We start from the raw sequence: 25869 nt of genomic DNA, 5'->3' as shown, positions 1-25869 counted from the left end.
AGTGGGGGAGGGGCAGAGAGAGAGAGAGAGAGAGAGAGAGAGAATCCCAGGGAGGCTTCACGCTGTCAGCACAGAGCCTAATGCAGGGTTCAAAACATGATCTAAAACTGTGAGATCGTGACCCGAGCCGAAGTTAAGAGTCAGATGCTCAACCGACTGAGCCACCCAGGTGCTCCTGGGCCTTCTTTTTAAACATCACAGCCCGGGCCGAAGGCTTCCCGGCTTCTCCCTGAGCTGGCCTTGGAGGCTGGGTATCCCCAGGGCTGGGGGCGGGACTGTTGGTGCGGACAGGAAGTGGAAGGGGAGGAGTCGTCTCGGCTTATCCCGGTGGTGGCCGGAAGTGAGGCAAAGCGGAAGTGGGGGCGGGGTTGGGGCTGAGGAGTGAGGGTGAGCCTCGGCACCCCGGAGGCCAGGCTAGCCCTGGCGTGAGGAGGCCTGGCAGGGGTGGGGAGGAGAGGGCCGGCCGGCAGCGCCGGGGGCTCGGAGGCACGAGGGAGCTAGGTGCTTCCCAGGCGCGGCCAGGAGGGTGGCCCCGACGTGGGTGGTGGCCCTGATGTTCCAGGGGAGGCAGCCGTCGTTGTTCCCCGTGTCGGGCTGCGGAAGGGGTTGCTTCGCGTCAGAGCCTGCAGTGGTTGTCCGAACTCACTTAATCCATGCTACAGCCTCAGGAGGCGGGAGCGCCTCCGGCTCAGGTGGCAGGACTGGATGCACGTCCTACAGGCAGTAAGGGACGGAGCCATCAGCCAAGTCCAGGCTTTCTGGGGAGGCATCGTGGTGATGATGGAGGGCTTCCTGGAGCAGGTGGTGCTGTGGCTCATAAAGCTTCACCAAGCCCCGTGTGACACCAGGGTACAGGCAGATTGCGGGAGGGGCAGTGAAGAGTCGGGGTTCCGTGGGGATTAGACACCCCCACCCTCGGCCCCCTGTTCCATCTGTACAATGGGGAGATGGGACCAGATCTCGGAAGTGTCCCTTCCGAGTCTGGAGCTCACTTCTCCACGTCAATGTTTGCTAAATATTTTTCCCTTTAGGAAGCCTGTCGTCTGACTGCCAACGCCCCCTCTCTCCCCAAGCTCCCTTTGTGGTTTCAGGGTTGTCAGTGGGTGTCCCGGCGGCGATCACTATTCATGACCACAAGGGCTGGAAAGACTCTTATCTCTTTCTGGCCACCCAGGCTGCGGAAGCGGCTAGAAGGTTCACCCTGTAGGCGGTGCCATGAAGCAAGCCCTGGAGCCGGACAGATCTGCGTTCAACCCCCTGCTTTTCCTGCATGTTCCGTGGAAACCTGGGCCCATCAGTCCACCTCCGAGAGCCTCAGTTTCCCCATTTGTAAATATGGAGGTATTGTCTCCCAGCCCTTAATTTCCTCGGCCCCGCTCCCCATCCCGAGTGGGTCAGGGTGACGTGGAACAGTCATGCTTCTCATTTTCTGCCAAAAGCCAGTCCGGCAGCAAGAGTAATAAGGAGCCGGGCCAATGTTTGGAGAGGTACAAAAATAGGTCCCCATGTACAACACCACTGCACTCCAGCTTTAGGAATTCTTCCCTGTCCCCTGCACTTGGGCCGTAGGTCCTGTCTGGTTCTGCCTCCCAAAATGTCTTTATCCATTGCTTACCTCTGTCCTCTTCTCCCGTCACGAGATGAGGACACAGCTTCAGCACTGTCTCTGCCTCGGGGGGGGGGGGGGGGGCGGGGGGGGGTGCTCCAGGCAGCCCTCCATGTGGACCCTGAGCAACTGATCTGAAATGCATTGGTGTCCAACGTTTTTTCCTCCCTGGCATAAACCTCTCCATGGCTCCCTGCTGGGCTCAGGGTCACGTTCAAGCTTTTTAGGGATTTATAGTCCTCCCTCCCTCCCACCAGGCGTTCATTCACGCCAGGGCAGAACTGCCTTGTTCATCTCTCTATCTTTATTCATTTTTGAAAGGCAGAGAGAGAGCGCGCAAGGGGGAGGGGCAGCGAGAGAGGGAGACACAGACTCCGAAGCAGGCTCCAGGCTCTGAGCGGTCAGCACAGAGCCTGACGCGGGGCTTGAACTCACAAACCATGAGATTGTGACCTGAGCTGAAGTCGGACGCTCAACTGACTGAGCCTCCCGGGCGCCCCTCATCTCTGTATCTTTAGTGCCTGGGAAAGTATCTGGTGCTTAGTAGCTTCTCAGTGGTAATAAATGGTAATGAGGCCGTTTGTTGTCTGTGGTGGAGGGAGGGCACCTCATCCACTATGAGGCACGTCGGTGGTCATTCTGTGCATGTCAGTATCACCATCTCTTGCATGGATGAGGAAACTGAGGTTCAGAGAGGATAGGGGTCTCGATGGGATTCAAAATGATCATTAAGTAAATATACGCGTACCCTTTAAGCATCTGTTACTTTAATCGGAAAGCAAAAGTCTGAGCCCTGAATCTAGAGTCTTTTCTAGGTTCAGAGAGAGCCAAGGATCGACAGGCACGCGGCAGGGGCGGGCAGGGTATGGTCTCGGGCAGCGTCCGTCTGCCTGGACCTTCCTCGTGCCAGCCACTCTGGGTGAGTCCTCAGCTGAAATCAGGCCACCGGCATTATCACCCGTGCGTAGCGATTCCCCGATGCAGTGACAGTGAGATGCGCGTGGGACTCTTTATCCCTTATACCTGCTGATTTCTAGTCCTTACCATTTTCCCACCCTCAACATAAAACTGTGTCAAAGTGAAGGTCTCGCGAAAAGATTCCCACCACCCTCCGGACCACTGTCAGTGTTCTTTCCAGCCTCGTCCGGAGGTGGTGTGGAGAAAGATGAGTGTCGATGAAACATTTTGCTTTCTACGTAGAATGAAGGGAGCTCGCTTAGTTGTGCCCTGGTTCTCTCACTCCTGAGCTGAGTGACCTTGGGTGAGTTCCTCAACCTCTCTGAACCTCCGTGGCCTCAGCCGTCCCCTAGAGGATTCACCCACCCGCCGGGGTTGCCGTTCTCTGAGGTTGGTTTGGCGGACGAGGAGGGCTTGAGCAGATCTACAGTAAAGGGAGAGGGGAGGCAGGGAGCAGACGAGGAGGGGCCTCATCCAGGCCCAGAAGTGTGGTTTTCACTCTGGGGGCAGTAGGGAGCCCACGGTGTGAATATATTTCGCTGTTCTCTAACTCTTCAAGAAGTAGTAATGGCCAGGATCCAGGGACCCTGAATCAGGACTCTGCATGGTTCAGGGTGACCGTGGATGAGGGGAAGGTGGGGGGGGGGGGCTGCATGGGGTGGGGCAGAGGGTGAGGAGGTGGCCAGTGGGGACACACTGTAGAGGGAGGCAAGAGAAACCAGCCCTCTGCAGGGAGATGGGTGTCGTGGTCTAGTTGGGAGTCAAAGGGGTCAGAATGGAGACAAGGGTTTGGGCCACGAGTGGCTGGGGCTTTGCGTTTCTGGGAGCCCTTTCAAGAGAGCCTGGGGGTAGGCTGGGTGCACGCTGCACTTGCCCCTGGGGCCCTCGGGGAGGCGCTGCGGGCCTGTCGATGGGACACTGAGGCCCATGCAGCTGTGTGACTTCTCCAGAGTGACTCAGCAGGTTGAGAGCTCTGAGCCCCGGGTCCCTGCTTTTCTGCACTGTGGCCTGACTGGTCTCCTCTGCCAGCTCCCAAGGACAGAGGGGACTCCACAGTCAGGCGTGAGGGCGTGTGGCTTGTGTTTTCTCAGAGCAGGAGCCAACGACCAGGGTCCGGCGTCAGCTGAAGATTTGTAATCCTCTCCCTCTGTGCCCAGAACCCCTTCCGGCTGCTCTGCCCTATTGTCAGATGATGCTTATTAATCTTGATTATCGTCATGTTTTACTTTTCTACTTGGTTAACTCGGGGAAGTTTGTCTCTGGTCCCGAGTACATCTGACAAGGACATGGGTGCGTTTTGCGGACAGCTTCTCTCAATAAGCGCTCTGAGACTTGGGTCAAGAAAGTCATCATTTTGCTACAGAGACATTCTTGTGACAACCGGTGACGTTTGAATATGAGATGTATGAGTGATAACATTTCCTGGGCTTGTTCGCTGTGTTGTGATTTCGTAACGTCCTTGGTCTAAAGGGGTGAAAACCACAGCATTTTAGGGCGAGATGCTGTGATGTCTGCAGTTGGCTTTCAAATTGGTCTTAAAGATAAACGAGAAACACGTATCTTGATCTGTAGATAGCGCAGATGTGGAAAAACGTGAACCAACAGTGAGTCTCGATGAAGGTACAAGGAGTTCATTGTACTCTTCTTGGAACTTGTCTGTAGTTTTGCAACTTTGAAAAAGAAAACATTTTTAAAAGGGCTGCTGGGTTGGGGGGTGTCCCGAGTATCTCGGGGTCCACCCGTCGGCCCTCTGCTCCCTGCCCTGCCCTGGTCTCTGTCGATTTGAGACCGAGGGAGCTGCCTGCCCCACAGTTAAATTCTAGGCAGCCCGTTGGGGTCCGGCTTTGAAAGAGCGGCAGACGCTTTTGACAAAATGTACTCCTTCCTCTATAGAGAAGTCACTACATTTCTAGAATCTTTCGTTGGGGACCAACTTCCCTTCAGGTTTTCATTTCTCCCCTCAAAATTTTCTTTTAAATTTTGATTGCCTTCTAAAATGACCGAGGCCGCATTTGTTGTTGTGATGATCCAAACAGAGAAGAGGATAAAGAAATTAATAGGTCCCTGTTTTTTCCATCGCCCGTGGGGTGGTTAGAGCCTCTTGAACTTTGTCCTGTGCTCTTGGGAACACATACAAACACCCACAGGCATCCAGTGGAGCTTGACGTCTTGTCATTTTTATCCTTTGTTAACCTGGCTGGCCAGCCGGCTCCCTACTTCTCCTTGAAGATGCAGCTTGGGGGTCATCTCCTCCAGGAAGCCCCCCAGGCTCTCCGTGCTGACCTCATCCTTTGCAGTCATCCGAATCTGAGCTGCCTCCCCTGCCAGGTCTTGGGTAACCCGAGGGCAGCCGCTGTTTCCCTTTCGCTGTCTGCACTTGAGCTGGGAGCCCAGGAGACGCACAGTCAGTGTTTGTGGAGCCAGCAAACGGGCAGGGGAGGCATCCTGAGCGAGGAAGAGGAAGCCGCCTGAGCAGAGCCTTGCAGGTGAGAGAAGCTTTCTCATTCAAAACGTTCCCCCTAGCCCCCGGGGGAAGAGAGTGCCAGGGCCCTGCGTGTCTGGGGACAGAAGGTCACTTTAGGGAATGTGGACACTGCCTCCCTGGGGCTACCTGTGCCCTGGCTGATCCTTTCCTGGCACAAATGCCCTCTGTGGGTTGGGCCGATGGGGTGGCTATGAGCTACTGAAGGGCTGGGCTGGGACTGGGTCCTTTCTTCTTCCCAGGGCTTAGTAGGGCCTGGTTTGCTGGGCGGGGGGGTGTCTCTTGGGGGCGACAGGAAGAAACAAGGCCAGGGCTGGAGCAGCCCAGGCTTTAGATGTGGGCCTGGCCTGGGTCTCTCTCTCTCTCTCTCCACGATCCTGCCTCCTTCCTCATTAGGGGCGCTGTTTTCCACAGCTGGGCTTTGTTAATGTCTGCAACGCATCTGATCGATGCCAGGGACCGGGTCACTGCCAGCTTGAGGGGGCTGAGAGTGGAGTGAGGGTGGAGAACCCAGTGGCAGTGTAGACCAAAGCATCCCTCGCTCTGAGAAGCTCTCCCGAGCTCGCCCCCCACTTCAGGCCGGCCTGATGGTGGGTTCGTAGACCTTAGGGCATCGGGCCACCATCTCCAAGGACTTACGTTGCAGGAAGTGAGTGGGGCCGGGAATCCCCACGTGGTGCCGTGCGGGTTGTGTTCCGGGAGAGGAGTCAGTGTCGTTTGGGGAAATCGTGGAGGAGTGAGGAATTCTACTCTTCTGTTAGCGGTTGACTGCTAACGTAAATGACATTACCGCTTGCCTATGACCTGTCTACATAGCTTTGCAAAGATATCCCCCTCACCGGTTTCGAATTCAGCGCTCTCCCTGCCGAACGGAGGCATGAGCGGAGCGGGAAGTGACTCTGAACGTCGGGGCTCGCCGCCTCCCCGGGTTGTGTGCCAGGCCCTGTGGGGGGAGGTGGAGTTTGGAGGTGAGAATGCACGGTCCTGCCCTCAGGGAGCAGCTGGCCTAGGTGATTTTGGAGGTTGAAACACGGGTATCCAGGACCTGCAAAGGTTCCGCTGCCGTCGTCCCACCCCTGTCTCTAGTTTGCACGTATGCCCTGGGCATTAGGTTCCGAACAAATGCTGAAGCAAATTGAGATGGCTTATGTGACGGCAGGCCCTCCGTCCTCCCTCTCTCTCGGTTTCTTGTCTGCCGTTCCACCTAAACTGGCGTTCTTTGCTGCTGGGACCGTACAGTGACTATCTGGCGATAAGGGCAGTGGCGGTGATGGTGGCAGTGAATGTGTGGGTGGCAGGGGCGGTGGCGGGAGCGATGACTGCACGAAAACTGGAAATTCCAGGCACATGGCGGGCATTCTTAGAATCGCTCGAGCCCTCACAGCAACCAATGACTCATAACTGTCACGGCCCATTTTCCAGGTGAGACCCCCGAGTCAAAGGGCCACCCCGTCAGTGCCCGGTAGAGGAAGATTCGAAGCCTGATAGACTAGTTTTTTTTTTTTTTCAATATGAAACCAGGAATACCCAAGTGTGGAAATGCACATTCGGGGGCCCCCAACCCATTGGATCAGCACTGCCGGGCAGGGATCCGCTCAGGGAAATTCAGGGCACTGGTAGGGTGTTCTCACTCTTTAATGGGCCCCGATCCCCTGGGGACCTCGTTTAAACATGCAGGCTCTGGTTCAGCGGGTTTGGGTGGGGCCCGAGACGTATCTTCACAGGAGCCCGCCGATGCAGACCGGGCTGGCGCTTCGGGCGGCCAGGCTCTCCGCGACAGGTCCTCACGCTCCGGATGGCTTAGCGTCACACGGCGGGCCGGCTGACACGGACTGCGGGCCCCCACCCCAGAGTGTGGGATTTAGTAGGCCTGGGGCGGACCTGAAATCTGGCAGCCCCAGTGAGCTCAGTGGTGAGGCGGGGACTCCTGGCACGGAGACCACACAGGACCCTAAACCAGAGATTTCTGCTTTGACGGCACATCGGAATCAACTTCAAAACCGCGGAGACCCGGGCCCCACACTGAAGTCCTGAGTCAGGGGGACTGAGCGGAGCCCAGGCATTCTGGATCGTTCTCGTGTACACCCCTGGTCGAGGCCCCCCCGCGCCTGAGTTTTTCTTTTTACGCTGGCTGCCTAGGTGCCTGGAGAGGTGACAGTATGAGTCAGGCCCACCGCCAGAAAGATCTGATCGGTGGCCAGGTGGCGCCAGGCGATGGCACGAAGAAGAGGTTCTCCGGGTGTTGCCGGGGGGCGGCGGGGTTGAGAGCAGCTTCTTGGACCGAGTGCTGGCCCCTCTTGGGTCCCCTGGGCTGCCAGACCCGGGCCCTGGGGAACGGCCTCTGGTTCCGAGCCTCCCCTTCCTGCCCGGGGTGGGGGAGGCGCCTTGCAGTCGGACGTCTACACGGACTCTGCTTCTGCTGCTCCCCTGCTGGGCCGTGTGGCCTTCGGCGACTCGGTTCCTCTCTCTGGAGCTCGCTCTTCTCTGTAAAATGGGAGAAAAAATGATCTGCGCCAGGGAGTTCCTTGAGAAATAACATTGCTCAGTGCCCGACACCCAGGAGGCCTCAAGATCAGTTCTTGTGTATGTCCGGGTAGGGTAGGTTGTCACGTACAGCAGCTGGAGGACATCGGTGGGGGAGAATCCCCAGGGGTCTGCAGGGGCTGGTCTCCGTGAGCCTCCTCAGCTCTCCAGGTGTTCTGATGCTCAGCAGTTAGAGCACCGCTGATGTTGCTGTGATGACCCGATCACAGCTGGGGAACCTGATCGTTGGTGGTTATTGTTAGCCAGTAGCCAGGAAGGACGCCCAGATGTCATAGGTTTATGAATTAGTGTTTTTATTTTCTTTGGGGGAGTACCCACGAGTGGAGTTTCTGGATCGCATGGTACTTCTATTTTTAATTAAAAAAAATTTTTTTTTTAACATTTATTTTTGAGAGACAGAGAGAGCATGAGTGAGGAGGGGCAGAGAGAGAGGGAGGGGCAGAGAGAGAGGGAGACACAGAGTCCGAAGCAGGCTCCAGGCTCCCAGCTGTCAGCACAGAGCCCGACGCGGGGCCCGAACCCACGAACGGTGAGATCTTGACCTGAGCCAAAGTCGGCTGGTTAACCCACGGAGCCACCCACGCGCCCCTCTATTTGTAAGTTTTTGAGGAACCGCCACACTGTTTGCCACAGTGGCTGACAGTCTGCATTCCCACGAGGGTCCCTTTTTCTCCACATCCTCACCAGCACCTGTTGTTTCTTGTGTTTTTGATTTTAGCCGTTTTGGCGGGTGTAAGGTCGTACCTTACTGTGGTTTTGATTTCCATTTTCCTGATGACGGGCGATGTTGAGCGTCTTTTCCTGCGTCTGTTAGCCATCTGGATGGGTTCTTTGCCTATTTTAACATGAACTCGTTTGTCTTTTTATTGTTGAATTGTAAGGTCTCTTTATTCTAGATGTAGGCCCTTCATTGGCTACATTGCGCCCATCCTGTGGGTTGTATTTCCATTCCTTTATGCTGTCTGCATTCGTTTCGTAACCTGCCATAACAGCCGTAGGTGGGGGACCGTTGCCTTAGCCGCCACCAGAGTCCTACTGGCCCTGACGAAATGGGACTTGGTGGAGGATGGGGAGGTGGGGGCAGAGGTGAGGAAGGAGACGGAGGGCCGGGCCGGTCCAGGCCAGAGCAAGACAGTGCGGACAGAGAGACTAAGCAGCCAGCCCCGGCAGGACTTGGGGCCTGTCAGGTGTAAGAGGGAGGGAAGGGGGTCTCACAGGTCTCTAGGACCTGGGTGATCGACTGGAGGAGGGTGGCTCTTTGCCGAGCCAGGTCTCATCCCAGGGAGGAGGGGCAGGTTTGGAGCAAGACGGATTCCAAGAATTCTATTAACAGCAGCCGTCACTGCGTGCGGCCCGTGGGCCAGGCCCTTTCCTAAGTGCTGGGCGTGGACAGCTGGATCCAGTGCTTGCCAGGCCCTGAGCGGTAGAGACTGTTGTTGCAGACAAGGAAACTGAGGCACAGGGAGGGTAAGAAATTTGCCCAAGGCGCACAGCTGCTGTGGGGAGCTCAGAGCGTGTGCTTTTAGCCTCCCGTCTCCACTGCTGCTTAGACGTAAGCCGTCTGCTAGACCGACCTTGCCTGTTGGCTGGGTTGCACACGTGATATCTGTCGTGGCTGAATGGTGGCCTCCAAAAGAAATGTGCGCGTCCTTACTCTTGGAGCCTGTGAATGTTACTCTATGCGCCAAAAGAGCGAGTATTACCTTACATGGCAGAAGATGTGAATAAGAATTTGGGGAGGGGGGGGGAACTTATCCTGAATTATGTGGGTGGGTCCTAAATCCAGTGACAAGTGTTCTTATACGAGTGAGGCAGGAAATGTGACGCAGGAGAAGGCAGTGTGAAACTGGGGTAGAGGCTCCACGAGCCGCCGGGAGCTGGAAGAGGCAAGGAGGGAGTCTTCCCGAAACCCCCCGGGGGAGTGAGGCCCTGCTGAGCCCGTGATTTCTGCCCCGTGATCTGCATTTGGGCTTTGACCTCCAGAACTGTCTGAACTCTGCAGGACCCAGGCCTCCGGCTCTCAGGGGCACGGCCGTTTCTTTCCACTGAAAGCCCCGCAGAGCCTGAAGCTGGGTTTGATCACGAGGCAGCAGGGCGGAATGTTCCAGCGCGTCTCACGTCCGGGGCCGTGGCCTCACACGGTCACGGTGAAGCTGGTGTGGATATGCTGCTTTGTGGGTGGCGGGAGGGCAGAGCGGTGAGCAGCTTTGCAGGCGCGGAGGGGCACGGGCTCGCTCCCGCACGGTGACCGCTGGTTCCCACAGCTGTGCCACCGTCCCGTTGCGGCCCCACAGCCCCTCCCGAAACTCGGCCTGGACTGCGTCCCCTGGCCCGTCGGGCCGTGAGCGGTGCTGATGGCGAGGGACCCGGGCTTTGGGACCAGACACGCTTGGGTCCCACGCCCAGCTCCTAGCTGGGCGACTTGGGGCAAGTGTCAGCCCCTCTGAGCCACTCTTCTCCCCTTGACGGTGGGGGTACTGGTGACAAGGTGAATGCCGCCCCCTTAGCCGGTGGCCGTGACGGCGGCAGAGCCGATGGATGGGATGAGACAGCGGCTTTCCCACCGCCGTGACTGCCTCGTGCAAGTCAACCCCTTCCCTAAAGTGCAGTCCCATCTGCGTTTTGGGAATCAAAAAATGGGAACCTGCATCTGGAACGTGTGGAGAAGCCAGACCTCTGGTTTCACCCAGCCCCGCCTCTCGGCTCCCCAGGGACCTCAGCGGGAAAGACCAGGGCCAGGCTAACGCGGGTGGGGAGCTTCCCGGACCCCCGCCGACCTGACTGCGCGGGAGCAAGCCCGGCTGTGCTGCGGGGCTGTGTCCCGGCCCCCGGGGGGCCTTCCTGCAGCTAAGTCGCGTCCGTCACTTGTCAGACCGGCGGACCGCACCAGTTCCCACCGCCCTCCAGGAAGACAAGGGCCAAGTCTGGTAGTGGCCCTCACGAGCCCCCCTGGTGACCTGCCCCCCGATCCGGCTGAGCTCCCAGCCTCCCGTCTGGGTCCCGCCTGCCCCATCCCAGGCATGGCCGAGCCTGAACGTGGGGTCTGCCCGTGCAAACCGCTCCCCTCCCTGGCTCCTCCACCCCAGCAGGGAGGCACGGTGTCCCCACTGTGCCGACCAGACATGAGGGTGCCCCAGCGTGGCCTGTCCCTCGGCCCCCTGTGTCCCGTGCATCCCCCGGTGCCCCTGGTGATCCTTCCTGCCCACCTGCCCGCCATGTGGGCTCCTTGCTTTCCCCTGGTGCGCCAGCTCCCTCTGCCTGGAGTGTTCCACTCCTTTCCACTGGGTCGGCCCTTTCTCCTCCCTCAGAACTCCGCTTAGCATCACTTCTTGCTCAAAGTCTTTGGGGAACCTCCGTGTCCAGGACGGTTTGCCCCCCCCGCCCCCCCCCCCGGTGGCCGGTTTCCTTTCTTGCAGGGCACCTGCCCGGGGTTCGGCATCTGCTCAGCTGTAGGTGTGTTGGACTTAGCTCCTCCCACTCGAAGGTGACGCCTGCATGTTCCTTCTGGACGCTAGATTCCCAGTACCCCCGGGGCCTGCATGGAGGAGGTGGCCAGCGGGCGTTCTCCCACCGGATGGCGGGAGAAATCGGGGGGCATACGCATGGTTCCTCCAAACAGCTGCCTTCTCTTACTCCTCTGGGCTCTAAAACTGTGCTCTGATTGACGCCCCCCACGCCACCCCATGCCCGGACCCCCACCCCGGCCGGCTCCTGTTGGTGCTGAATCTCAGGCCACGGTCTCCAGGACTTTCCCTGAAGCTCGGGCCCCCACAGGACCGTGGGATTTCTTGGCAGAGCTCGACGCCCTCTTTCTCTACCCGGTGCTCTTCCCTATTGGACTGACGCCTTCACAGAGGCGGGGAGGGACCCACCCGCACGTGTGCTCAGAGCAGATGCTCACGGGGCATGTGGGACACCAACCAGTTGGACCCCATAGGTGTTAATCATGACCCTGAGCATCTGCTGTGTGTCACGTGCTGCGCTGGGCCCTGGGGGAACCGCCGTGAACACGCCAGGCCACGTCCCTGCCCTGCTGGAGCTCGTCTGCCAGCGGGAGAGATGGGTCACCCACACAGACAAACACGTGACACGGGAGGTGGTGCTGAGATCTAGAACTATGTTAAAGGGGGTCCAGAGAAGCCTGAGGGGACTGAGGGAGGAAGCTGTGCGGGCATTTGGGCGAAGAGTGGTCCAGAGAGAGAGAGGTAGCAAGTGCAAAGGCCCTGTGGTTGGCCCTGTGCTTGGTCGGTTGAGGGACAGCAGGAGGCCAGTGTCGCTGGAGCAGGGGCCGAGGGAGGGAGGCTGTGAGGTCTGGGGGGTGTTGTGGGGGGGATACACGATAGAGGACCTCACCGGTGTTTGATGGCAACGAAGCCGTCTCACCAGAGCCCACGCCTTTCCTTCCCAGGGCCCTGCGCCGTCAGCCTGCCAGTCTGGGGGGTGCATCCTCTTGCCTGGAAGGCATGTCAGTTCCCCTCCCAGACCTCCTTGCTTGATCCCACAGGGTGCCTCGGGCGCTCTGTTTGTAAAGTGACAGTGGTATCAGTGCCGGCTGAGAGGGGGGATTGAGTAGGACGGGGCCGTCACGCTCTAGCGTGGTGCCTACGCATGGCGAGGATTCGGCGGTCCTGAGCAAGTAAGATCATCACCTTATGGACTAAGTGTGACCGTAATCATCAGGGGAGAGAGTGTCTGGGCTGGAAGGCTGGGGTCAGCGATGTCAAAGTCCACTTAATGGTCAAAGAAGTTAAATTACGAAGCGTGGGCTCAATCTGGCAACGTGGCGGTCAAGGGAGGGTGAGTGGAGGCCAGTGGAGGTGACGCCACACTGCAGAGAAGTGAGGAGGCCATCCGGACGACAGATGGAGACAGCCCCGAACGACTGTGGACAAGCAGAGAGAGGCAGAGGTTAGGGGGATTGGGCGCAGGGAGGCTCGGTTTTGTTTTAATGGGGGCGACCTGAGTATGACAAGTGGATGGTGAGGCGCCCTTGGAGGGAGGACGGCATGGGAGTTTTGGGGAAAAGGTGGGAAGGACAGGGGGCCATGGCCAGGGCGAAGAAGGGAGTATTGCTTTGGGGGTTCAGGCTTGAGGATGATGGTGTCTGGTTCCCAGTTCAGCTTTCTTCTGCATCCGCGAGATGGAAACACCACTTTCTTCTCTCTCCTGAACGTTCTGTGCTATTTTTCCCAGCTGCTTTTGATTCAGGCATAAATAACCACCCTCTAGTTTTGTGCACGGATTGCTTATTGCTATTACGTTGGAAAGCATTTTTTTTTTTTTTTTTTTTTTTTTTTTTTTTTAGCACTTAGCCGCTATCCAGTGCTTTGGGGGACCCTAAAAATCCCATCCGTGTGTTTTGGAGCAGATGTGTGACTTGACCTCTCCCCTCTCCCATTTCTTCCCGGTTTTCTTGGCCCACACCTACCCTCTCCCATATCCTCGGTTCTCTCCCTCCCCTGCCCTTGGTAGGAGCGGCCACCTTCTCTTTCCAAGAATTCTCTTGGTTCACACAGCCTCCTCCCCCCTGCCCCCAAATGGAAATAGCTTTCCTGGCTTCCCCTGTTCCTTAGGGCTGTGATGTCAGCAGGTGTCTGTGTCCGTGTGGGTTTTTTTTTTCCCCCTGAGAAAGGGGATCTCACTGCTTGTGACTGGCTTTTCCCCACACGGCAGGTGTGACAGAAATTGTCCCCCAGCCTCCACGGTTTGGACACTCTGCGCCTTAGTTAACTAACCAGTTCTCTGCCATCCCCGGTGTTGTGGACCATCCCCTTGTCCAATTACCCCCTTAGGACAGAGCCAAGAAGTGACGTTAGGGAGCCAAAAAGCGATCCATATTTAAATTTTTCACAGAAATTGTCAAACAGCACTCCAGAAAAAGTTGTGCCAACTTGTACCCACCGAGAGTGAATGAGAATAGCAGTTTGCCAGAGCCTTGCCAACAGTGAATGTTGCAGATCTCGGCTAATGTGGTAAGTGAGAATTCTTCTGGTCCCCGTTCCGTTGGTTACATCTTGTGGTGTGTGTACCGGCCACGTGCTTTCTCCTCTTCGGGGAACCGTTTCTTCATTATTCACACTAATTCCACGATTGGTGTGCTCTCAAAACACCTTTAATTTTTTTTCTTTTTAATTTTTTTTAATGTTTATTTATTTTTGAGAGCGAGAGAGAGCGCACGCGCACAAGCAGGGGAGGGTCAGAGAGAGGGAGACACAGAATCTGAAACAGGCTCCAGGCTCCGAGCTGTCAGCACGGAGCCCGACACGGGGCTCGAACTCACGAATCACGAGATCGTGACCTGAGCCGAAGTCGGATGCTCAACCGACTGGGCCACCCAGGCGCCCTCAGACCACTGTCATTTGTAGAGCCCTCCTAACCCATTAAATACATTCGCCTGTGGTCTGTGACACGCGACTAATGTTTTCTCCCCACCTGTGGTTTGACGCTCTTGCCTGTGATGCGATGCTTTTCCTCCGTGGAGCTTCAACACAGGTGTCTTCTGTGGCTGCTTAGGCTTTTTGGTCTCCTTTTATGGTTGTTTCCCGGAGATTTCTTAGTTTTGTCGTTTCTTTGCGTTTATTTAGCACGTGGCCCACCTGTAAGTTGTTTTGCTGTAAGGGTCTCAGTGGACGTCTGGTCTTACCTGTTCCCAAGCAGTTAGTCCTTTGCCCGGTGTGGCAGCAGGGGCTCAGCTGCTCTCTCTTGCCTTTTACGTGGGTCAAATTCCTGTCCGCCCTTGAATCTGTGTTTGGACTGTGTCTTCTGTCTCATCGATCTGCTGAGCAGCCCAGTTTTTCTCCCTCTGGAGAGAGACGCAAACTTCCAGCTTGAAGTTTTCAGACCAGCTTTTGTTTCAAGCTGACAAGATGAACTTCTTGGGGTGCCTGGGGGGCCGAGTCGGTTAAGCATCTGACTCTTGGTTTTGGCTCAGGTCACGATCTCCTGGTTCGTGGGTTCGAGCCCCGCGTCAGGGTCCTCACTGACAGTGCGGAGCCTGCTTGGGACTCTCTCTCTCTCTGCCTCTCCCCTGCTCGCTTGCTCTGTCTCAAAATAAATAAGTAAACTTAAAAAATTTAAAAAAAAAGACTCCCTATCAGAAGTTGGCTGCTGTCATCTGGGAGGGGTGGCCCAGGGTGGGGTGTTGATTGTCCTCCACTCCAGCCTTTCTGGAATGTCCTCGTCCCTGCTTTCCATTTGGTCACAGCCCACCCCTGGCTCCAAACCCCTATCTGTATTTGACCTACAGCCATTTGCTCGCCACCTCCCAGATGAATTCGCCAGGGGCTTCCGAAGCCACCAGCTCTGGTGCCGCGAAGCTTCGCGGCCCCGTGTTCCTCTGCAGCATTTCCGAGATCCCTGCCTGCAGGCCGGTGGGCAGGCAGGCATCACCGCTCCACCGTCGTCCCGACGCTGGAAGGTTCTTGGCCTTCAAGTGCTTTGTGTTTGCAGTTGAGATCACTGGTGGGAAGCCGGAGCATGCCGGGGAGAACACGGGGACGCCCGGAGCTCGTGCCGTGTGCTGGGCATCATCTGTCCGCAGCCCTGGCCTGTTCTTACCATCCTTGCTTTCCAGCCAGGGGACGGAGATGGAGAGGGCGGGAGGAGCCTGGACGGGGTCCCCGGAGCCAGCCTACGGCCGGGGCCCCGCCTTGTCGCACTCACTGTTCTCTATTGCTGTCGCCCCGGAACGCGGCCCAGAGAACCCTTCTGAACTTGTGCGAGCTTGGCCAGCTTTGTTGTTCGGGGGGCTGAAACGATCCTCAGCAGGAACGCTGCACCGGCCTCACGCCGCTGGTGTAAATGAAGACCTACGTCGCCGGGAGTAGCTCCCTTCCCCACCGTGCGGGCTCTGGCACCAGACAGAGGGCAGGTCTACCGCTCGGGGAATGGGAGCGCAGCCAGCCAGGGCCCCGTTTACACACAAGGAGGCTTCGGGGGTCTTGGGTGGCCCGGCCAGGGTAGCACAGGGGGACGGTGGCCGTGGATTCGGGCTTCACATCCCGTGTCTTCACTGCCGGCACCACTGGCTCATGAGAAGGTCAGGACAGGGTAGGGTTTAGTCAAAAAGGTGAGGTGTTCCGTCGGGAAGTCGGAGGGTTTCTCTGTCTCCACATCGCAGCTTCCTGAGTGTCGCTGATCCCCCCCGTGTAGATGTTGCTGCTTTTAGAGAGTTTTCAGATGACTCTCATGTGGTTCTCAGAACAACCCTGGGTTGGGGGCCAGATTCCCATCCCCGGTCCCCTCCCGCAGATGAGAGTAACTTGCCCAGGGCGTTCGGCTCTCTTCTGAGCCGTGGGACTAGTTACGGGAAACGCAGGGCCGTGGAGCATCAGCGAGCAGGTGCCGGTCCCCCGAGTGCTGGGAAGTCACAGCGGGACCGACAGCCGCTGTGGACAGACCACGTGCCCCGCTGAACATCCAGGGCCAGTGGTGTTGGAGGTACCCGGGTTCTGGCCCAGCACCGGCCTCTGGCCCATCCTGTGCCTCCGAGGAAAATGCTGTAGAAAAACCCCTCCAGCCGATGCTGTCACAAGTGTCCAGGTGAAGACACGTAAACTGCCATTTGCATCAGACCTTGCATTCGTATCTCAGGAGCTAAGTGTGGGACGGCCAGGACCACTGGGGGCTGAAGCCAAAAGCTTAGAGCAGATGGCGTGGGATTAATTTTTGCAAACCATAAGAAAGGGAGCGCACGGCAATCTGTTAGCTGTGTCGGCATCTGATCTTAGTTTTTTAAATCAGAATCGTGGACTCCGTTAGTTACCGTGTTCTATTAAATCTAAGATGCCATCGGTTGAGAGATGCGTCATTGTATTTATACCACCGAAGAAAGGGAGGAAAAGCAACAGTGACAGAGTCAGGCTGTAAGACACATTGTCATTTCAGAGATGTTAGTGAAGAAACACGCACCACAGGGCTGGGCAGTGCATCAGTGTCCCCTCGTTGACCTGCTGACAGACCACGGCCGAGGGCTGGCTTCGTGTGGGCACAGAGGGATGAGAGGATGCTCCCAGTCCCTGCGCCCCAAAAGCCCACGGACTGCTCAAAAATGTAGCTAATGCTAAACAGATTGGTGTCAGAAGTTTGCTGATTGATGGGTTCACTCAGCCACAGAATATTTCATGAGCACCTACTATGTGCCAGGCACTGTTCTAGGCGCTGAGGACCCCACGGCGGACAAAACTTCTCACCGAGCTCACTCCCTTCCAGGGCAATCAGTATGCATTCCCGGTAGCAATTCTCAAACACTCCCGTGCAGAAAAATTCACGTGCAAAAAAATTTATGTTCTGATTGCCCGGCTTCTAGTCTTTGCTCTTTATCAGGTGTAGGATGAGACTCGGGGGTCTGCATTTTCCCAAGCACGCCAGGAGGTCCCAGGGCCGGAGGACTTCCAACCAAAATGTGACAAACAGAGCTTCAATGTTAATGACTTCATAGTAGCCCGTTGTATGAATGTCCTAGAATACATTTACTTGTTGGGGATTTAGCAGATATTTAGTTTGTTATTATTTTTTTCGATCTTCCCATTGTAAATGACACATCTGTGAATGTCCCTGCCACTGAATACTACTTGCATACCTCCTCCGGGGTTTCTTTAGGGTCCGTTGGGCAGGGATACTTGGGCTGAGTTTTTGAGGGTGAGGTAGGAGTTCTCTGTGGTTCTCCCCACCACCACATGTGGCCCTGGAGCCTGACTGCCTGGGTTCATTCCCCACTTATTAGCGGGGGACTTTTGGGCAAGTTCTTTGCCTTGCCACAGTGTTTTCTCATCCCTCAAATGGGACAGTCATAGTATCGACTTTTTAGGGCTACCATAAGGAGTGAATGAACAACGCTGGTGGACCCAGCTGTGCACGCCGTGGCCGTGGTGGCAGTGGTTGCCGATTTGGCATACGGCAGGCGGAGCAGGGAGAACCGTTTGCACGGTGCCCGCATCCACAGCTCGGGCGTGGCCGTGGCTCTGTGGACGGAAGCTCTGGATGTGCTTCACCTCGCGTGTAGGAGCTGATGCCGGACGATGGACCTCACGTCGCAAATCCACGCCCAGCCCGTCACCCACGCTGCCCCTGGAAACACCTTTCTACCACATTGGTCTGGATGTGTCCCTCTGCTCACGTCCCCTCCCTCACATCCTGCTGCCTGGACACGACCCGTAAACCCCTTGGCGCACGGGGGAAGGAAGGAGAGCCCTTAGGACTTGGTTTCGGCCTTCTCTAATACCACCCCACCCCCGCGTGCCGCTGTGTGACAAGAGTCTCGTGGGAGGTGATGGCAGAACTTGGCCCTCAACCCCGCTCGGCTTTTGAGGAGTGAGTAGGAGTTTTCCAGGTGGAGGAGGAAGGGAGGGCTGTCCCAGCTGATGAGCTGGCGTGTGCACAGGTACAGCGGTGTGTTTGGGGTGATGTCAGTGGGTCACGGTTGGGGTGGGGCTGCTAATGAGGGTGGCCGTGGCTGCAGAGGCGGGCCCAGCATCGTCGGGCTCTTGAAAGTCGCCCTGGACTTCCTCGTGTCTCAGCTCTTCGGCTGTGCCTCTTTCTAGGCTGAAACGCGCTCCCACTCGTTTCCTAGCTTTTTAAAGGACCGTAGACATCTGACAAATTCTTGCCCGATTGCTAAGGGCGCAGAAGGCTTCCCTTCATTATTTAGTTTGCCTTGGAACTGGGACTTGGAAGGCAACCAGTCTTTCTTTACACGCTTTGTGGTAAATCCCTTCTGGGAAACCAAATGCGACATCTCAGAAGGCTTCTCTTGCAGAAGGTTTGACGGGAATGAAAATAACTTAGCAGGCTAAGACGCGGCTCCCGGGATGTGGCCTCTGGTCGTCTTCTGCGTCCACCTGGCTTGCTCTTTGCTTGGCCTCCAGAGTGGTGTCCATGCACCGTATTGATCAGCTCTGCAGAGCGTAAGCTGGCTGCCTCCCGCCAGGGGAGGCGGGTCTCAGGAGGGGAGAGTTGGAAAAATGGGCCTTGAATCATCACTGTGGTTCAGCCGCCAGTAAGCCCCTGCTGTATGCAGGCATCAGGCTAGACTGGACCCGGGCTGGAATCCAGACTTCCCCAGGAATCCAGACTTCCTCAGGGAGTGGTCATTTCTCCGGGGGCCGTGTGGCTCTGTGATGCGGGAGAAGGGTTTAGGTGGCACGGAGACAGATGTGTTTTATTTTGATAGTATTTCAGTGTGTATTAGAGAAAATATAGCACATTAAGTCTGTGTGTGTGTGTGTGTGTGTGTGTGTGTGTGTGTGTGTGTACATGGACTGAAATAGTCCATACTTCTTAAAAACATTATTTATTTAAATTCAAGTTAGCTAACATACAGTGTGGTCTTCGTTCCAGGAGTTTCATCACTTCCATAAAACACCCAGTGCTCATCCCGAAAAGTGCCCTCCTTAATGCCCACCACCCATGTAACCCAACCCCCAGCCACCTCCCCTCCAGCCACCCTCCATTGATTCTCTGGATTGAAGAGTCCCTTATGGTTCGCCTCCCTCTCTGTTTTTATCTTATTTTTCCTTCCCTTCCCCTGTGTGCATCTGTTGAGTTTCTCAAATTCCACATAGGAGTGAAATCATGTATCTGTCTTTCTGACTGAATTATTTCGCTTAGCATAATACCCTCCAGTTGTATCCACGTTGTACGTATGATTTCAAAAGTCAGCGATTATAAGAAGAATATTAGGCAAATGAAGGTAAGTTGCAGAGGGGCCGTGAAGGAACTTTCTTGGGGTTCCCCAAGATGTTCTTGATCACAATGGCTAAAACGCTTTGACTTGTAACTTCCAGTGCAAACCACGCCACAGTAAAGTTGATTTTGAAAAAGTAAATATGGGTCATATGTGTTTTACGCAGAAGCCACAGCAGCCGCACTGGCGTGACTAAGGGTTGGAGACCCCCGTCTGGGCCAAACGCGCCTCACTTTTCCAAAGGCACACCGGAGGCCCAGAGAGGCGGGTGCCACACAGGTGTTGTGCCAGGGGCAGGATGGGCGGGGTGGGGCCCGGCATGGAGGCCTTGGCCGGCTTCACTGCCCAGTGTGGAGGGAGGTGGCCGTGATGGATGGGTGTGGGTGTGGCTTGTGGCAGAAGACAGGCTGCCCTCACATGGGCGGGCAGGTGGCGTGGGTCTGCTCAGGTTGCTAAGGGATGCCCGCTTCTGTGAGGAGGTCCTGCAGGAGGGAGCTTTTCTGTCCTTCTCCCCTTCCTTCCTTCCTTCCTTCCTCCCTCCCTTCCTTCCTTCCTTCCTTCCTTCCTTCCTTCCTTCCTCCTTCCTTCCTTCCTTCCTTCCTTCCTTCCTTCCTTCCTTCCTTCCTTCCTTCCTAGTTTTTTTAATGTTTATTTATTTTAGAGAGAGAGAGAGAGACAGAGCGTGAGCAGGGGAGGGGCAGAGAGAGAGGGAGACACAGAATCGGAAGCAGGCTCCAGGCTCCAAGCCGTCAGCATAGAGCCTGTCACGGGGCTCAAACTCATGAGCCGAATGACCTGAGCCAAAATCGGACACTCAACCAACTGAGCCACCCAGGCACCCCAGGAGGGAAGTTTTCTAAGTTTCAAGACCAAAGAACCCGAGTTTCCCTTTGGGGGTTATAGAGTCCTCTGCACGCTCCCAGGTATCAGCTTCCAATGTTCCATTTTTTTCTCTTTTAGACACTGCCAGTGTTGTGAGGGCTGACGCCCACTCCCCCCGGGGCCAGGTCTTGTCTTGGCTCCTCAGCAGGTGGGCAGCGACACCTGGGGTGGGGGTGGGGGTGTGGGGATCAGGGGCTGCGGGCTTAGACCTCCTGTCTTCCCCTCAGAGGCCTGGGTGGGTCAGGGCAGTTCACCAGCATCGCCGCGGGGCGCCCTGGCCAGGAGTCACAGACGCTTGGCTTTTTGGCTCCCATTTAGGGACTGGCTGTTGGTTAGGCTCTTGTATTCCTGGTTGATTCGTGGCCTCCCTCCTTCTTTGCCTCAGTGGTTACAGTGCATCGGGCACAGTGGTGCGGACCAGCAGCGGTTACCAAGTAATCCTACTGACATGAGCGAATGTTTTGTCACCGTGTGTCCTGTGCCTAGCACTGGGCGAACTGGTTTTACTTCTGTGGCCTCGTTTACTTCTCAGGGCAACGCTAGGACGGAGGTGTGTTGTTTAAGGACGGATGGTCCGAGAGCTCACTGAATTCTCACCTGCTCCCGCGCAGAAACAGTGTCTTTTGTTGGGAGACACCGTGAGTGTCTCGCTGGGAAGGAGGAGCCTAAGGGCCAGGCGTGGACGTGTCCTCCGTGGTCTCTTCCTCCTGTCCTGGTCCTCGGAAGCTGATTTTAGAGACCTGTGTTGCAAAAGTGTTTTTGTTTTTGTTTGTTTTTTAAAAAGATTTTGCTTCCTACCAGCAGCATCAGGCACTTTTCTCGGGCCCAGACGGGGGCTGCGGGGTTCCAGGGAGGAGGCCAGACAGACGCGGAGGCAGGCACTGCCACTCCGAGGGCTATTCATCAAGATCAGGAGGCCGCTGAGGGCCGGGAACGCGACGTCAGAGCTGGGAGCAGAAGCACGTGTCTATTCCTGGATGCAGAAACCACTCTGTTCAGCAAGCAGGGCCGTGTCCCTGCTGCGTCAGGCCCTGGGTAGGGCCCTGGGGACACAGAGGTGGATGAGCCATAGACACTGCCCTTGCGGTTCACGGCACAGTAGGAAAGGATTCGGGTAGATGGAGCTCTGAAGGGGTGGGGGCTGCTTCCCAGTCCGTGATCTTGGGAGGGTCCCACTGTCCCCTTCTCTGAAATGGGGGTTGGGACGGGGACGGTAACAGCATCAATTTCAAAGGCACGGAGCTCCGACCGGGAGCTGCCCCCCTTGCTCGGTCTCTCTGACCTGGTGGAATGTTCTATGCTGTAGGGAAGCAGGGATGCTGGCCTACTACCTGTCTCATTCGCCCTCCCGCCCGCAGCACGTCTGTTGAAAGAATGAGCGTGACGTTGACCTTGGAGGATTTGGGGTTTAGGCGGGTGGAGGCTTGGGAAGAAGGGCGGTGTCGTGGGCAGGCAGAGGTGCAGAGGAGGGCAGGCCAGAGGCATGGGCAGGGAGGACGGGCTCCTGGGGGGGAGGGCTGGGCTGTGCTACAGATCCTAGCAGCCAGTGGGATACCTTGCTGAGGCGCTGAGGCCAGCTTTTGAGCACCGGGTAAGAAGGGTCTGCTCTGTGCTGGTGGGGAGGCAAGAAGCGTGGGCCCTGGCCCCCTTCCCAAGGAGCTTACGGCCTGGATGGGAGAGGAGGACCCCACAGGTAGAATGAGAACTTGATATAACTGGGACTTTGTGAGCAGATGTACATATTGAATTCAAGTCAGGTTTTTTTTTTTTCCCCCAATTTTCTACTCTTTGGGAGCTAAATGACACGGACCTTCCTTCCACTTTGGGCACGTGTAGGACAGACACGCTGGGGTTTGGAGTCGGGCCTGGTTTCAGGTCCTGGTCTCAGTACTTCTTACCAGGGCGGCCTTGGGCCCTGACTCCTGATTTCGCTGAAACCCTGCCTTCCCGTCTGTAAAGCGTGAGAGTCCTTCTTCATTGGTGAGACTTGAGGGTCAAGTGTGAGGGTCTGCCCAGAACTGGGCCGGGACAGGGCGCCTGCTCACTGTTGGGTCATTTCTTCGTCGGAGGAAGGGCTGTAAAATTGGTGTGTGTGTGTGTGTGTGTGTGTGTGTGTGTGTGTGTGTGTGTGTGTGTAGGGGTAGGCTGTAAATTACTTTTTGTTTTCTTTTCTGAACCCCTCGAATTTTTTCCTTGATGAGCATTTTATTTTATTTTTCTTGAAGACTGTAACTTATGAGGAACAGACCTGACTAAGCCATCTGCTCAGTTGGGTCTTTGCTTCTGCAAATTGGCCCTGTGCCCTCAGTGGCAAGTTTGGGACTCGTGAGTGAGCCCCACGCCTTGGTAGACACATGCCATGTGCTGCTTTAAAGCCGTGAAACGTCCCGGGCAGCCAGGAAGAAGGGAGACTCTTGGACCCTGGTTCCTTTGCAAAGCCTTTTGCCCCATAAACGTGAGCCTCAGGCTGTCAGTCCTGACCAGCCCTCCAGCCCCAGGACCTTGGATAAAATCCAGCCAGGGTGCAAACCCCCAGCCCGCTGTTTTCTGGGTGCGTGTATTCGGGCCTGCTGTGTAGCCTCTTGGAAACCCCCCCCCTCCCCCCCGCCTCCTGCAAACCTGAAAGCACCCTGTGACGCCATCCAGTTACCTGCATCAGAAACCTGGGTGTCTTCCTGCATTCTTGCCCTGTCCCCTCATCCAGGCCCGGGCCCTGACCAGGAAACCCCCTGTCTCCTTCCACGTGTCTGTGGAGGGAAATTCACCCAGTGAAGAAAAGTGAGTGCTTACTATGAGCCAGGTCTCAGGATGGATGCTGTGGAAAATCCACAGATAAAGCCCCCGCCTCCTAGACTTGACATTCGGAGCGGATGGTGGGGGCTATGTTGGGCGGGTGCGGGAGAGCCGCGGTGGACAAGTGGAAAATACGTGAGAAATGTAAGTGCGCGTTTGCCGCAGCTCCTGGAGGTCTCCCAGCACCTGCTTGGCCCCAGGATATGCTGGCCAAGGGAGCTGGGTGCAAGAAGGGAAGACGTTGGCTCTGCCATCTTGAAAGGGCAGACTCGCCCTCCGTGGAGTCTGAGCGGTGTCCGGGTTACTGCGAGGGGCCGTGGAGAAAAGGAATGTTTGCATGTACTTCCTGGAGTCCGGAAGCTGAGACCTGAAACCCTCATTTGCTTAGGAAGAAACAAATGCAAAATGGCGCCACGCCTCTGCCCAGGGAAGATCTGCTGGGCGTGAGCCAGCCTTTGAGACTGGCCGTCCTTCGTCCACCTGGAGCCTCTCACCAGGAAATGCGGTTGCCCTGCTCTTGGCCTGAAAGAGAGGCACCAAATCATTGCGCTCTAGCTTGGCGTTCAGCGTGGGGCTCTAGAGTTTACTCAGCGGTGTCCACATCACCCAACCCACTGCTTTTCCAGAAAGCTGTCCTACAATGGGAATCACATCCAATCTTCATTTGGTCCCTCACTATTCTCTGGGCACCTACCTAGGACCAGGCTCTGGGGGAGGTCCAAGCGCAAAGTTGACTAGACCGGGTTCTTGCTTCTAAGGATGGAGTGTTCAGAGGAGGTGAGCTCTGGGTGGGGGGCAGGGACTTCTGTCTGTGTTCTGTCTCTGTGTCCGGCCGAGCAACGGCTCGGCGAATCCTTGTTGCACGAACGATGCTTGGGTGAGATGAATGAGTGATTGGATGGGAACAAGTCAGAAGGTGATGCCAGCCCAGAGTGGCCAGGGTGGCCAGGGCAGAGGGGAACACAGGAGCCATAGGTGCCCTGATGCAGATTATAGAAGCCTCTGGGGGAGGCTTATGAGCCGAGGAGGAGAATATCCACACGGCATCCGGTCCCTCTGGCAGAGGGAGGCACGGGGGCGAACATTCGGAGAGCTGAAGGGGGCGGGGGTGTGGGGGGGGACTTTAGAGGAAGAGGAGGCAGATGGGAGGCTGGTGGGCTTGGGCTGGACCCTGAGTGGGGGGACCACCTGAAGCCATTTCGGCGGAGGAGTGACATGACGGGGCGCCCCAGAAGACCACGTGGAAGACGGTTGGGGCCGGCGGGGCCTGGGAAGCAGACGAGGCTGCACCTCAGAGCCCAGGCTTCCCCCACTGTTAATTCGCCAGGGTGTTGCCCAGACATTGGTGTTTCCGGTGTTTCGGCCCAAACACGTTCTTTGCGGACGGCCAGTTGATGTTTCTTTGTTACCTGTCGAAGTGCGCTTTTAAAACTAAACAACTTTGTGTTAGCCCCCTTAGATGATTTAAGGGCCCCGCCAGTGACTGGGTTTTTAAGAGTTGGCCTCTTCTGATTTCTATGCCATTAACTTGAAGGAGGCAGAGGAGTTTCTTGTGTCATTTCTTCCTCTCAAGCGTGTGTTGGGCAAGAACCCAGACCTGTGTTCCAGTCCTGCTCCATTACCTACCAGCTCTGTGACCCGGGGGCAGTGTCCCCAGCTGTTTACAAGGGAGACGAAAGGTACAGGAGATAACTGCCCTGCCTGTTAGAGATGGCGGCGTCTGACCTGAGGGTGTCAGTGCCCAGTGTCGTCTCTTAGATTAAACTTTTAATTAAAGTTGGCCGCAGGGAAAAGGGTACCTAGTAATCGAAGCTCACTCCCTTCACGGTTATTGGACTTTCATGTGCACAGGGGGCACCCGGGTCAGTGGAGTGTGCTGTGTGACCTTGCCCAAGTCACTCAACCTCTCTGAGCCTCAGTTTCTAGTTTCTTAGCCTGTGAACTAGGGACCGTAATCATTTCCGTCTCACTGGGTATCGGGACAGATAGGAGAACTCCAAAGCTAAGAATTGACCTGGAGTTTTCTGACTCCTGGTTTTGTATCCTCAACCCAATTCATCTGAAATGGTGCTTTCAAGATAATACCTTATGCGTCCTTTTAGGCCTGCTATTTAGGGGGATCCTTAAAAACAAATAATGTTCAGGAGTTAGTGCACACATTTCTTTGGTAAGGTTTGAAACGTTAAGGTAGGCCATATTTGAGGATGAGTTCAGCGGGGCTGGCTTCCCCCAGTGAGCTGTGTCTGGAAGGAAGCACAGCCCGGGGTAGGTTGTGTCTTTCAGGCAGGTTAAGTGGGAGAAGATACTAGAGAAGCTTCACATCTGTTACTAGCAGATGTTCTCGACCCTGGCACCTGCATGTTGGAATCACCTTGAATCACCTTGTCTGTTTTGGAAAAATACCCACGTCTGTGTCCACCCCTGCCCCCCACCCCCGCCCCCCCCACCGCCCTGATCAGTGTTGTCTGGACTCCATCTGGGTGTTTTCCTAGTTTTGTTTTTTCATTATTGATACAGAAATACAATTAATTTTTGTATACGAATCTTGTATCCTGCCACCTTGCTGAATTCGTCTATTAGTTTTAATAGTTTTGGGTTTCTTGGTTTTTATAGATTCCTTAGGGTTTTCTGTACACAAGATCCTGGGAGCTGCAAATAGAGATAGTTTGACTTTTTCCTTTCCAATCTGGATACTTCTATTGCTTTTTTTCTAGCCTACGTTTTCCGGATAAACCCGTAGTCCAATGTTGAATAGAAGCAGTGAGAATAGACATCCTCGCCTAGTTCCTGCTCGTAGAAGGAAAGCTTTCAGGCTTTCACCGTTGAGTGTGATGTTGGCTGTGGGGTTCTGCAGATGCCCTTTATTGGGTTGAGGAAGTTTCCTTCTGTTCCTAGTTTGTTGACTGTTTTCATCATGACAGG

At 55.9% G+C, this 25869-nt stretch overlaps 1 protein-coding gene across 5 annotated transcripts in view; it reads left to right on the top strand.

Moving 5' to 3' along the window:
• Window positions 1–450: 450 nt before the first annotated feature.
• Window positions 451–25869, top strand: part of JAKMIP1 (janus kinase and microtubule interacting protein 1) — a 90094-nt gene continuing 64675 nt past the window's right edge. For 2 of the 5 annotated variants that reach the window (XM_042936934.1, XM_042936933.1), the window contains exons 1-2: window positions 451–1341; window positions 13443–13561. The gene's annotated coding sequence lies outside the window, so the exon portion shown is untranslated. The remainder of the gene's footprint in view (window positions 1342–13442; window positions 13562–25869) is intronic. The other 3 variants (XM_042936932.1, XM_042936935.1, XM_042936937.1) reach the window with 3 other exon arrangements.

Source organism: Panthera leo, chromosome B1, assembly GCF_018350215.1.
Source record: "Panthera leo isolate Ple1 chromosome B1, P.leo_Ple1_pat1.1, whole genome shotgun sequence".
In the NCBI taxonomy this organism is placed as follows: domain Eukaryota; kingdom Metazoa; phylum Chordata; class Mammalia; order Carnivora; family Felidae; genus Panthera; species Panthera leo.
Note: the sequence above shows the minus strand (reverse complement) of the source record. Positions and strands in the feature narration are given on the sequence as shown.